Source organism: Notechis scutatus, chromosome 1 (assembly GCF_049901735.1).
Source record: "Notechis scutatus isolate UNSWTSFEM ecotype Mainland chromosome 1, rNotScu1.2, whole genome shotgun sequence".
Classification (NCBI taxonomy): Eukaryota; Metazoa; Chordata; class Lepidosauria; order Squamata; family Elapidae; genus Notechis; species Notechis scutatus.
Genome location: NC_142009.1, coordinates 92641118 through 92655252, shown reverse-complemented (window position 1 = coordinate 92655252; position 14135 = coordinate 92641118). Strand labels below are relative to the sequence as shown.

General features: G+C 38.7%; 1 long non-coding RNA gene across 1 annotated transcript in view; it reads right to left on the bottom strand.

Annotated features, from left to right (window-relative positions):
* Window positions 1-3344: 3344 nt before the first annotated feature.
* The window catches only part of LOC148132907 (uncharacterized), a 31481-nt gene continuing 20690 nt past the window's right edge, over window positions 3345-14135 (bottom strand). The window contains exon 3 of the long non-coding RNA XR_015750564.1: window positions 3345-3474. This is a non-coding gene — a long non-coding RNA (uncharacterized LOC148132907). The remainder of the gene's footprint in view (window positions 3475-14135) is intronic.

Sequence of the window (14135 nt, the reverse complement as noted above, 5' to 3'; positions counted from 1 at the left end):
CCTCTTCCCTCCCAAAAGGAGTTCCTGAGAGCTTAAAAACCTGCAATCTATGTGATCCTGCCTATAATGTAGAATTTATATATAAGCAGACTTAGCATAATTAGCATAGTACTTAGCATAATACTCCCTAGGGTTAATTTCCTTCAACTTAACATATGAGGCAATTTTTTTTTTTTGGAAACAATTTTATTGGTTTTTAAAGACAAACAAAACAAACAAAACATAAAAACATCCAGCTTTCTTTCATAAATATACAAACAGTGTGTCGGTTGGTTTACCAATTTTTTGTGCATCCATTTTGTAGTCTCAATTACAGTTACATTACATAATAACTCATATTATCAATCAGAAATTAAATACCCTAGTACAGGGGTGGGCAAACTTTTTGGCTCGGGGGCCTCATTGACTTTTAAAATTTGACAGATGGGCCGCTACCTGGTGTCGAAATGCCTGTCTTTACAAGTCAAAATCAAATGAATGCAATAATTCAATCATTCACATCAAACCTTAATTCTGTACCAATCTTCGGCGGGCCGGATTAAAAAGACCAACGGGCCGGATGTGGCCCTCGGGCCGTAGTTTGCCCACCCCTGCCCTAGTATCACTATTAAACAATCATTTGACTAATTTATTCATACATACTTTGTGAGATAACTATAATTTACTTAGTTTATTTTATAACAAATCATATAATCATACCAAATCTATCCTAAAAACATTTTATAGCTATGATATCAAGAAAAAAGAAATATATCTTTATATATTCATTATTTCCTAGAATTCGAGATATTCTATTACTGTATTTTATTATATAAACTTTGGTAGAAAAGGTCCCAAATTTTATAAAATTGTTTATCCTCTTGTTCTCTAATTTCAAATGTCAATCTACTCATTTCAGCACATTCCAATATTTTCTTAATGATTTCTTCATGCGATGGTATTTTCTCATTTTTCCAGTTTTTAGCAAATACAATCCTAGCCGCTGTTAATACATTTACAATCAGGTATTTCAAATCTTTATGTATCAGGTAAAATTCCCAATAAAAAGATCTCTGGTTTCAAGTCTATGTGTTTCTTTGTCATTTTTTCCAACCACATGCGAATTTTAGTCCAATATTTTCTGGCGTCCTCACAAGTTTACCACAACATATGAGGCAATTTTGAAGGGCAAATAAATGATTCACAAAGCTCATGTATCACCACTGTCCAGTAAATTCTAAAGTCAATTAAGGAATTAAAATCTGGTTTACTTTTACTTCCAGCTCAGTACAGTCAAGTGATAACATGCTGTAGGAATAGTATTATATAAATAAGAGTGAGGATAGTCACTGGTGGATTATGGAAATGAAGGGCCAATCCCTTAAACACAGAGGAAATGGCAGTAACCCCCTTGCTCATCTCCTCCCATCCCCCATTCCTGCAGTTAGATAATGGACTTTATTTAAATAGCATCAAATCCTAGGCATGCTTCCAGGATACCCCAAAGTCCAGTTAAGTTCAGCATCCAAATATCTCAAAATAATACAGCTGGACTGAAATAGATTCCTGACTCAGTTTTTCTTGACATCATCCTTTCACTAGAGCTACACAAGGCATTGTGAATCAAATACTTCTTATCATCACTTAATCATTTTGTCATATGCAGCAGTCAGGGGGATTAAAAAACATAGATTCATTCTTAGACTTTCTAGGACATGTTTATGAATGAGACAGAGTTTCTAATCCAGAATATGTACCGTGTTTCTCATAAAATAAGGCCGGGCCTTATTTTCTTTTGACCCCCCGAAAAAACAGCTAGGCTGTCTTTTTGGGGGTGACTTAATTTCTCCCCCCTACCCTCGCCTAGAGCGCCCTGTGGGCAGCCACACCTCTCCACCAGCTGCTGCTAATGGCCGATCATGGCGGAGCGCGGAGAGCTCCCTACCCCCACCAAGCGCCTTTGCTGCAGACCTGGGTATGGTGCTGGGTGCAGGCCGGGTCAGCAGGCGGGCGATGGCAGCAGCAGTGTGGATGGTGGCCTCGGTGGCGGTGGGGCACTTTGTATTGTGCCTGCCACTATTGCTTTTTTACTACTGGTACTGTGGGTGTGGCTTGGGTATGGCATGGCTTGGTGGGTGTGGCTTGGTGGGTGTGGCAGGGGAAGGATACCATAAAATCTCCATTCCCTCCCCACTCCAGTGGAAGGATACTGTAAAACCTCCATTCCCTTCACACTCCTGGGGGAAGGTTACCACAGATTCTCCGAATTACTCAAAATTTCCGCTACCGGTTCTCCAGAACTGGTCAGAACCTGCTGAATACCATCTCTGTTTACAGCGGTTTACAGGGTCAGCATATTGCCCCCAACAATCTGGGTCCTAATTTTACCACCCTCGGAAGGATAGAAGGTTGAGTCAACCTTGAGCCTGGTGAGATTTGAACTTTAATTTGCTAAATCTACCCTGCACCTTGGAGTTTGCAAATGATCTCCTATCCACTTAATATTATGACCCTGCTACCTTTCTAGATCAGCCAGAGTTAGCTAGGTCCTACCAATCTAACTGGTTTGGTGAAGACAGCACAGCTAGCTGCTGTATAAAGAGGTGAGTGGTTATGTAGACAAATTAATGGTTATCTCATCATTCTGGAGCTTATATGGAGATTTCTCTTCATTGTTTTTCTCCCATAACAACAAACCCTCTGTGAAAGGGATGGTCGCTTCCATGACTGGGAATAGACCTGAACCTGGTTCTTGGTGATTATTTCTACTGCCATGGTTTCAAAACTGTAGGAAGCAATGCCATTCATCCTAGATTTTGAAGCAATTTTGATAAAGCCTATTTCTTACTACAGCGCAAAAAACAACAAAAAACAACAACAACAACTGTAAAACAACGTGTATTTTGGAAAGTTTTATGAAAATCCGTAATAACCATTACCTGGTCTTATCAGTGTCCAGAATCCTAAGAAGCCAATAAGTGATGAAATACAGTGGTGGGATTCAATTTTTTTTACTACCAGTTCTGTGGGCATGGCTTGGTGGGTGTGGCATGGCTTGGTGGGCCTGGCAGGGGAAGGTTACTGCAAAATCCCATTCCCTCCCCACCCCACTAACCTGCTTTCCAGCTCCATTCTCCTAAAGGACCAAGCCAATCAGCTGGGACTCGGGAGGCAGAGAATAGATGGGGGCAGGGCCAATCAGAGGTGGTATTTGCTGGTTCTCCAAACTACTCAAATTTTCCGCTACCGGTTCTCCAGAACTGGTCAGACCTGCTGAATACCACTTCTGGGTGAAAAGGAAAATACTTCCCCCCACCTTTACCTGGTGATTCCTCTGGCTGTGTTATCTCAATTGTATTCCATCACATCCAGCATCCTTAGTTGGTCTTCTCTTTCCTCCATCTCTTCTCCCACCATTTCTGTCCTTGTCAGAAGGATTTCCAAGGAACCAGGGACTGCCAAAGAAATGGCATTCCCTGCGATGTGTGTGTACAACTGCCATGCACAGAGGCGGGAAAAAGACAACAAAGTTGAGATCATGTGACAGTAACAGTGAACTTCTACATCAAAGTGCTCATCTCTTTTGCCAGATGTATGGCTGCTCTTCTTGTGCTCCAGAAACTGATGGCATTCAGTACTTTCTAAAAATTCTCTTTAGCTTTTATTTCTGCTGCATTCGGGAATAAAATTTTTTGTACTTTAAATAGCACAAATGCAGCATATATTTTGAAACTTACTATTTAGTTTTGGAAGTGCAGAGTATTTTTGTGTGCACGGCTTCCTCTAGGGGGCAATGGAGCTATACTAAATACAAACACACACACACACACACACACACACACACACACACCATACATATATATTTAATAAGCTCAAGGAATAAACAATTAATTAGGAGAGAGGGAGGGAGATTTATTGACATTGCAGGCAGCTCATCCATTATTTTTGCAGCAGTTTTGCAAAACCTGGATTATCTCCCATATCTCTTTGCAGATGAACTTCACGGCATGGAATTTAACTAATTCTGCTTTTTCAATTTAGTATCCTCCAGATATTTAGGGATCATAACTCCCAGAATGACAACTCCCAGCCAGCAAATTCATACATTTCTGATAATTGCTGTCCCAGTACATCTAGAGGCCAAGAGATGGCAAAAGGTTAAAAGTATAATCACTGAAAGTTCTGTGATCTAAGCTCTCAAATAAGGATATATTCTACTGCAGAGCATGTAATCAAGCTACACATGCATGTTCACATGCTCATGTACTTTATTATATTGTGCAAAAGGACACTTGGAAAACCGTGACTCATCAACATCTCAAAATTATTAATTTTTATTTTACATTCAGTAAATAAATCAAGTATATTTACTTTAACAATAAGGCAAAGATTTCCGAATAAGTCAGAATTGTCTGGGATCACACACTGTACTAACTAATAAACTTATGGTATGCATAACATAGTAAGCTGAAATCAATCAAATGTTATAGCATTTATGATAATTAGTCATGGTAATCAAACAATAATTAAGATCCCTCTGCCATTTCTAAAAGATCCTGCTTATGATGCTAGGATGCCCAGAAATTTCAAATGATTGTTGTGGTTCACCGGCAGCCTGTGCAGACAGCAGCAGAATTGGACAGTGGGGAAGAACGGGGACTGGTCCGGGAGGATTCAGACGAGGGTCCTGCGTCCAATGCAGAGATGGGGCATTGGAGTGCTGCCTTCAGAGCCTCCGGAGTCTGGCAGCAGTGAGGTAGAGGAACAAGGGGAGCCTGTTCCCAGTGTGTGTACGCACAGAGCTGCTAGAAGGTGAGAGCAGCTAAGACAAAAGAGGCAGCTTGGGAGTAAGGCTTGGAGTTGATTGCCCCTCCCATAAGGTATAAAGGACAGTCAAAGGTGAAGAAAACTTTGTAGGAAAGCAAAGTCATTTGTTCTGTTCGGATTAATCCTTCAAGCTCTGTGTGGACTTTGTACTTCGGTTGGGTTTTTTTATAGTTCATTTGGCACTCTAGTTGTTGGCAGCAATTCAAAGGAAAGAAAGGTGGGTGCTTATCTTGGGGGACTGGGACTCATTACAGGCTGGGAATGAACATAATTCCCAGCATTGAAATAAAACAAGAGTTGTTTTAACTAAGCGCGTGCTTAGTTACGATCTCAGGAAGCTTTGGTCAGAACAATGATCTTGGCTGTTCAACAACCTTCCCCTTCTAGCACTAAAGTAACTGGGAGTGAGTGAGAAAGAGGTAGAAATGAAATATGAATGCTGTTTGCTTAGAACATGCAACACACGTAGTCCTCGACATACAGCAGTTCATTTAGTGACCATTCAAAGTTACAATGGCACTAAAAAAAAGTGACTTATGATCATTTTTCACAATTATGACCTTTGCAGCACCCCCATGATCATGTGATCAAAATTCAGATGCTTGGCAACTGGTTCATATTTATGACCGCTGCTTTGTCCCAAGGTCATGTGATCACCTTTTGCGACCTTCCAATAAGCAGTCAATGGGGAATCCGGATTCACTTAACAACCGGTTACTAATTTATTAACTGCGATGATTCATTTAACAACTGAGGCAAGAAAGGTTGTAAAATGGGGCAAAACTCAATAAATGTCTCACTTAACAGCAGAAATTTTGGGCTAATTTGTGGTCATAAACCAAGGATTACCTGTATCTGGTTTGCCCTTTAACTTTATGATTGATGTAGCCGCCCACTGCAAAATTCCTGCTGTTAAAAAAAAAGGATTAATTTCATCCCTTGCATTTTATTTAACTGGTAATTAATGCAGCAACGTAGTTGAATGGAAGGCTCATCCAGGCCATATGGATGACAGAACTTGTGATTACATTATCTATTAATACGTAAAGGATATTAGATATTTTCAGAGAGCTCTTAAACATCTGCTTTATTTTCCCTCATTAACCAGGCTTTAATATTATTTCCTCTGCTTGAATTACAGTTGATCTGTCTTTTCAGATTGGATCATGCATTTTTCTCACCAAAGACAGCACCGAATTTTCAAAAGGCCTTTATTGTTATCAAGTTTTCTATAGTCAAGTCACTTCTTTGGCTGGTATTTTCCATTAACTACATTCTTCTATTTCTTTTTTTTTTTTTTAATTTAACTTGTTTGCTACAATCACAAAAAAATATAATTCATAACTAAAAGATGGCGAGGGAGGGAGCAGAATGTACAGGGGGAGAGGGAAGGTGGATTTGCTATTGGCCTGGCAACCTCCTCCAGTGTAATACTCAGGGGTGGGCTTCTGGGGGTTTGTGGGGGTTCGGGAGAGCCCCTAGCGAAGATTCTGTGCAGTTCGGACAACCCCCAAATTCCATTCCTGGCTGGCCCCGCCCACCCCACCCCGTTTTTGGTTTCCAGAGAGCCTCTGGAGCCTGGGGAAGGCAACCCCCTCCCCACCATGGTGCAGGAGGCCAACTAGGCCATGCCCACCCAGTAACCGAGCAGAGAACCCGTTGCTAAAAATTTTGAAGCCCACCCCTGGTAATACTCCCCCTGTCAGCATTTCAGCAACCCTCCTTTTCAGCCAATAATTCCGAGACAGACATCTCTCAAAAATTTTTTTATTTAGATAGTAACTGGCACATCTGTGGAATCCTGAATCTGAAAGTTTCCGGGCTTCCTTGCAATATTCAAAGCTACAAATTCACCCCCCCACCCGCCGCCACTTGGCCGTCATCACATCACATGGCCCAATCACAATCTTTCCTAAAGTAAGATTCTTAATTCATTCTGTGCCATACTCAATGACCTTGAACTAACAAAAGAATTTTGTTTTGTCTACTTAGAGGTACTCAGTTGAAAACCACCACCACCCCACTTTCTCAGGCTTGTGGCAGCCTGGGATCATCAAATCTCAAAATGGCTTCCAAAGCTGACACCCCCATTAGGGCCGCAAGACCACTGGGATAACATCTGAGATTTTTTCAGAGATGAGTAATTTCCTCAGTGTTGAATATTCTTCAGTCTATTAGCTCTAGTCTCCTATTACCATATTGCAACGATTTATCGGTTAAAACAGAAGATTTCCAGAATTTGATATAATATGTAATTCCAGTTATCATATGAAAGTCCAAAAAGCTTCATGGTATCTCTTTGTATTCAAGCAATCCCTGGATTAAGAATGCCTGATTCATGGACAACTCAAACAAGCTGCCATAAAGCCTCTTATATTAAAGTAACTTCTCAGCTCAAGGAAGGAGAATGCCATCTGCTATTTATGTCAGATCATGAATGCTCCTTCCGATATGCAAGATGTTTCTGTGAACTTGGAAGTGTTTGTTAAGCAGCTTACAATGTGCATAGAAATATAAAATATATACTGAGACAAAGTTTTGACTAACTAATCTATTCCGGCTTATCTACAAATTCAATTTAAAGACAGTTTTAGGAATGGATCTCATTTGTAACCCAAGGCCTGCCTGTAATGCCAATTTCAACCTCCTTGGCAAATTAAAGAAGTTGCTCTAATTTTGCAAAATATAGATATTAGTATTGCAAAGGAACTTCATGGCCCTTACAATTTTTAAATTGAGAATGTGATGTGCATAGGATAAATATCAGACTCTCAAGAACAGTTTCGAATTCAGTCACAATATTTTTTTCATTACTGCAGTTATAACATATCATCATGGAAGCTACATAAGTATACCAGGCAAAATAGATAAATATAACAGACAGAATCAAGGCAGCATGTAGAATTGCTTTTGGCATTCAGACAAGGCCTTTTGGACCCTTATGAGAATGAGCAAGTTTGCATTTATCTGTTCATGACTGGCAGAAATATGCTTTTAAAGCCAAATGTGCAATAGACAGACATATATCATCTATGGCTATTTTATAAGAAATGTGTGCAGGGATGAGCCTATCTATTTCTGTGTTCTCCCATAGCTGTTTATTCCCACAACGCATGTCAGGCATTCTCTTTCCAAATCTTTGAAGATAAGGATCTTGACCTTTCTTGACAGGATGGATGGATCAGTTTCCCACCACAGATCTGATAGGGGGAAAAAACCTTATTTTTTAAAAAAGCAGGAAGTACTAATTGAAAGTGGATGGGATCATTTGAAAGACATAAAAGAACAGAGGAAGCCCTCAAGGGGAAAACGTTTCATTTCCGTTCCAAGTTTTTCATGCTTCACAAAACGCCTCTAAATCTTAGCTTATGCTTTTTAATTGACTTAGCTTTATAGCTCTGGTTAAGGAGGCTGTTTTAAATGGGAAGCATTTGAAAGAGGGATGGGAGCTGATAGGTCCCCTCATTAAAGTGGGGTTGCTAACATGTCTGTTATCCTCAGCTTCTATTCATCCATTTTGGCTCTTTGACTTCAGGGAAAACAAATTCAGCTCTATCCTGTTGGTAGCCCCTCCTAACTAGAGATACCTTATTGTAGAATAAAGGTCTTGGAAAGTGTGTTGCAGAGGTGGTATTCAGCAGGTTCTGTGGAGAACCGGTAGCGGAAAATTTGAGTAGTTCAGAGAACCGGCAAATACAACCTCTGACTGGCCCCACCCTTATCTATTCTCTGCCTCCCAAGTCCCAGCTGATCGGCTGGGTCTATTTTTGTTGCCCTGCACAGGAGAACGGAGCTGGAAAGCAGATGGAGTGGGATGGGAATGGAGATTTTACAGTATCCTTCCTCTGCCATGCCCACCAAGCCATGCCACGCCCACAGAACCAGTAGTAAAAAAAATTGAATCCCACCACTGGTGTGTTGGCAATAATCTGATCTAACCTTTCCAATGCGGGAATTCTGGACACCCAGTGAAAGCTCCTTGACAGATGGCTAATCAGTCTCCATTGTGTATTTATGAAAATATATTGGTGTTTCTTTAACATTGTCTGCAAAGAAAATGCCAGGTTACAGCAAACAGGATTGTTGGATAAAATGTGAAAGTATGTTTAAAAAAAAAACATTGAAATATTTTGTGTAGGACTGTTGTCCATAATGAATTTTGCAAAGCAATATAATATGTGTCATTCTTTATAAACTGAGCTGTTAATACACGTTTTTCATTAGTATATAGAAACCACTAATTTAATGAAATGTGTCCTCAACCCACCTACCCAAATAGCAATGTAGAACAGTAGTGATGATTACAGCAGTTAGGAGCAGCAGATATCTGGCAATGTGAATATACTACCGGCCTGTCTGCCACTGAACTATTACTGCGTGTTTACTATTACATTGGTTCAACACCTGTGGCTGGAATAGAAGTACAGCTGCTGCTTTTAAACTTGTGCCAACAGTGTTTATAGAAAACTTACAGTATATAGCTATTTATGCTCCATTCAAAGCACTTCCTTGCTGTGACTGCAAGACATGCAAGGCTAATCCTATGTTATTGTTGGACCAATCAGTTCAAGACAGCATAAAGAGCAGAGGTGGTGTCCAGCAGGTTCTGACCAGTTCTGGAGAACCAGTAGCGGAAATTTCGAGTAGTTCAGAGAACTGGCCAATACCACCTCTGACTGGAGATTTTACAGTATCCTTCTCCTGTCACACCCACCAAGCCACACCCACAGAACTGGTAGTAAAAATTTTTGAATCCCACCACTAATAAAGAGTATGGGGTACAGTCAATTAAAAAGTATACAATAGTATTGGATAAAAAAAAATTATCTTTTACTGAGTTAAACTATATAGGTCCACTAACTCAATACAATATTACTTAAGTAGCAGAGGCTAAGGTCATGGATCCTTCTTATTTCTACTTGTAGATTTTAGAGCGTGAACAAGGGAATCTTCTACATGCAAAGCACATTTTCTACTGAACTATGATTTCCCCCCCCCAACCTCAGAGTTAAAGCCATCACGATAGAATTGCAAAAAAATCATGACAGACTCAGTAGACACTCTTCTTAAAAACTTTCAGTGTTGGAGAATTCACAACTTCTGGAGGCAAGTTGTTCCACTGATTAATTGTTCTAACTGTCAGGAAATTTCTTCTTAGTTCTAGGTTGCTGCTCTCCTTTTATTAGTTTCCATCCATTGCTTCTTGTCCTGCCTTCAGGTGCTTTGGAGAATAGGTTGGTTGACTCCTTGTTTGTGGCAACCCCTGAGATATTGGAACACTACTATTATGACAGCCCTACTCCTTTTCATTAAACTAGACATACCCAATTCCAGCAACTGTTCTTTATATGTTTTAGCCTCCAGTCCCCTAATCATCTTTGTTGCTCTTCTCTGCACTCTTTCTAGAACCTCAACATCTTTTTTATATCATAGCGACCAAAACTGGGTGTATTTATCCCAAGTGTGGTCTTACCAAGGCATTATAAAGTGGTATTAACACTTCACGTGATTTTGATTCTAACCCTCTGTTAATGCAGCCTAGAACTTTGTTGACTTTTTTGGCAGCTGTAGCACACGGCTGGGTCACATTTAAGTGATTGTCCATTAGGACTCCAAGGGCCTACCTTGTTCCTCTGCATTTCTTCTCAGTTCCCCTTAATTCAAATAGCAGCTCTTCTTAACAGCCTTTGGGAAGTTCACATGTGACGGAGATGCAACTAGCAGCTCAATTTACCTTGCTCCTCTGCACTTCTTCTCAGTTCCCCTTAACTCATGTAAATGTAGAACCTTCCATTTTTCTCCATTGAATTTCATTTTGTTAAGTAGCGCCCAATATTCAAGTCTGTCAAGATACTTCTATATCTTATCTTCTGGAGTGTTGGCTATTCCTGCCAGATTGGTGTCCTCTGCAAACTTGATGAGTCCCCCATCTATCTCCTCATCCAAATCATTGATGAAAATGGTGAAGAGTACTGGGCCTAAAACAGAGCCTTGGGGTACCCCATGCATATATGCTCTTCCATTGAGGACTACACATTGAGTGCAGTTGGTCAGCCAGTTACAAATTCATCTGGTGGTGATGCTGTCTTACCCACATTTTTCTATCTTATTAAGTGGTAGGTTGTGGTATACTTTATCAAGCTGGCTTTGCTTATTTCTTATACAGTGTATTTAATGGCTCGATCTATCTTGTTCTTTTAATAAGGATGCTGTCACAATAGCCGCCACATCTACCATAAAGATATTAACCTGAAGGATTGTCTCAAAATATTGTGGTGAAGAAACAGTATAAATACTTTCTTTCTCCGTTATAGCTTTTATTTTGCAGGAATGTCTGGCTTTATTGTTTACTTCAGGTGGTGGTGAGGATAGAGTTGTCCATACTCATTATGTCTTGAATTTCTGGATTCTTATTTTTTTTATTACTGGCCTGAATGAAGACAAAAACATTCCCAATGCCTAAAGCTATTTACCTATATAGCTTTTCTCCTAGATTACAATAATATTAAAAACCCACTCCTAAACAACCCAAGACTGGGAGGAAGATAGGAGGATTTAGAAGCAGGCAGCTACTACCCATCAACTCAATAATCTATGATGTGAGAGTGAAAGCCAAAAAGAGGAGAAAAGTTGCTTCTTCTGCTTCCAGAACTTCAGATCATTCCCATGGGGGATTTTCACTTTATTTTCCACATTGAAAACTTGTTCACCTGCAGGGTGATGGTTAGTTTAGTTTTGAGAAAACCTGCAGTAAAATTATACCATAATAAAAACTCTTATCCAACAAGTGTTGCTAATTCTCAAGAAAAAGTGGCAGATGTATAATTCTTGATTTATGTAATCCAAATTCCTTACCTGGATTATATATTCCAACTAGAAGAGTGATTTGAGTGATTCCAGGGTTAATTGGGAGTTCATCTTCCATAATGGCTGCTGTCTTTGGTTAGAAATTCTCAGAGTTGTAATCACAACACATCTGGAGACCACCAGATGTTGGGGAAGCTATTCTAAACATCCTGTCTGAATGTTTTGATGTTCTGGAGATTCTGTCAAAAGTGTAATTAGTTGAATTGATTTCACTGTATATTTTACAGTATAATGTTTGAATTGGTTTAATTATAGTCTTGACACTATACAGTAAAGGTAGATATACCTAAACTTAAGCATGTTATAGCTGATGTCCCTAATAAGGTACTTAGTCTTTCATTCAAGGCTTGAACTCATGAATTCATGAAGTCTAATCATGAATACTGCTTTAGCATGTACTGTATGTGGGCAGGGCACATTCAGGAATGATTGCAATATAATTACATTATGCAGCTGTTATTATGACATTTATAGGAGGAAATACATGCACCAGTAATAGTACACATGCCTTTTTTTTTTAGTTTCAAGGGAACTAGCAATACATTAAATACATATCAAATGTTGACATTTTGTGCCTCTGTATTACAATTTTAGAAAAATGTAACTTAACAAATTACGGTTCTCAAAGATTTAATCCAAACATAATAAATCAATGCCAAACTTCAAGTAAACCTGCTTACTTCTTATACAGTGTGTTTAAGGGCTCAATTTATCTTGTTCTTTTAATAAGGGTGCTGTCACAATAACTGCCACATCTACTATAAAGATATTAACCTAGAGGATCGTCTCAAAATATTGTGGTGAAGAAACAATATAAATACTCTCTTTCTCTGTTATAGCTTTTATTTTGCAGGAATTTCTGGGTTGGCTTTATTGTTTATTTTGGGTTGGGGGGATAGAAATACTCATTATGTCTTTAATTTCTGGACTCTACTTCTTTATTACTGGCTTGAACGAAGACAAAAACCTCTTTTAGTGTGAGGACTTACTAAGCATTCATATTTTTATGCAGTAAATTATCATTATTATAGCAGAGTATCTGATCTCCCCTGTAGTATCAATGCAATAAGTGAAACTACTCTGTCCATAGGGAACATAAATCCCTTTTCAATTAGATTTCTGTCTGCTTTTCAAACAACATTCTGAAAGTAGCTAACAGGATAACAATTAAAATATTGCTCGCTTATTGTCCTACGTACTGTGATTACAAGCACTAAATGAATAGGTTGTGTGTAATTTCTGTTGCTGTACTTTGAACCTCTTTCTTTGTCTAAACAATTTTGAAGTCTTTTTAAAAAAATACTTTTTAATAAAAGAAATTTCTTTTCCCCAGTGAGGTGTGCTAAAATTTAGAGCAGCAATAAAAAAAACTTATTTATGAATAACAAGCTTTTTTCACTGGAGACAATTCTTTGGCTTCTCATGTTTGTTTTCATTTACTGCTTTTGAAAAATATACATTGCATTTTAGCTGTGCACTCCTCTCCAGCATGGGAATTCAGGTCATTTGCTCCAAAACAGGCACAGCAGGAATGCTTTTAAGAGTCTTTCCTTGTTTTGAATACCATAGTCATTTCAGCATACTATTTAAAAGTTTTATACCTATGCCATTAAAGCTGCTGTTTTACAAGTTAAAATTAGTCTGTCTGCTGTGTTCATTTTAAGAATATTTCTTATGTATAATCAGATTATGCTACAGTGCCTCATTTCATGTATTCATCAAACATTTTGGGCACTTATTAAGGGTACTCTATGACAAAGAAGTTGCATTTGTACACCTAGAAAAAATGAGATGTAACCAAAGCATGGATAACTCTTGTGGAATCATCAGCTCTTGGCTGACTAGGCATAACTAGGCAAATGGGTTTCTTACAAAAAGTAGCATCTGGAATTGCACTGACAACCTGATCATAAGGTGATCTTTTCCCTGATCAAAGAAGTCAATTTAGCCATCTCATTAAGTTCCATAATCTTCACCCATCACGTTTCCATTGTGGGTAATTATTCTTTGTCATACAAAATAACTGGTGTTTTCTCTTACCTCTTCTTTCTGAGTTCACTATTATGTTGCATAAAATGACCTCTTATAAAAGCTTTTCATGCCAAACCATTGTTAAACCAGTGCCCTTGCCTAAATTATAGTAAACAAATTATTCCAATTTCTTTTTTCAATCTTCCACTATTGCTTCTTTTGTAACATTTTGTTCAGTCTCTGTCTAGAAAAATTAAGATTTCTTTTATAAACCAAATTTACAGGATTATGATCTGAAATAGTCCTTGGTGTACCTCTACTTTAGAAACCTTAATAGTCAATTTCTTGGAACTTGAAATTATATTTCTTCTTGAAAAGAATTTATGTCATTGTGAAAAATAAGCACATTTTCTTGAATTGCCTTTTTGGTCTTCACACTTCAACCAGACCTGAATTGTCATCAAATAAAGAAAACTTTTGGTAATATATTC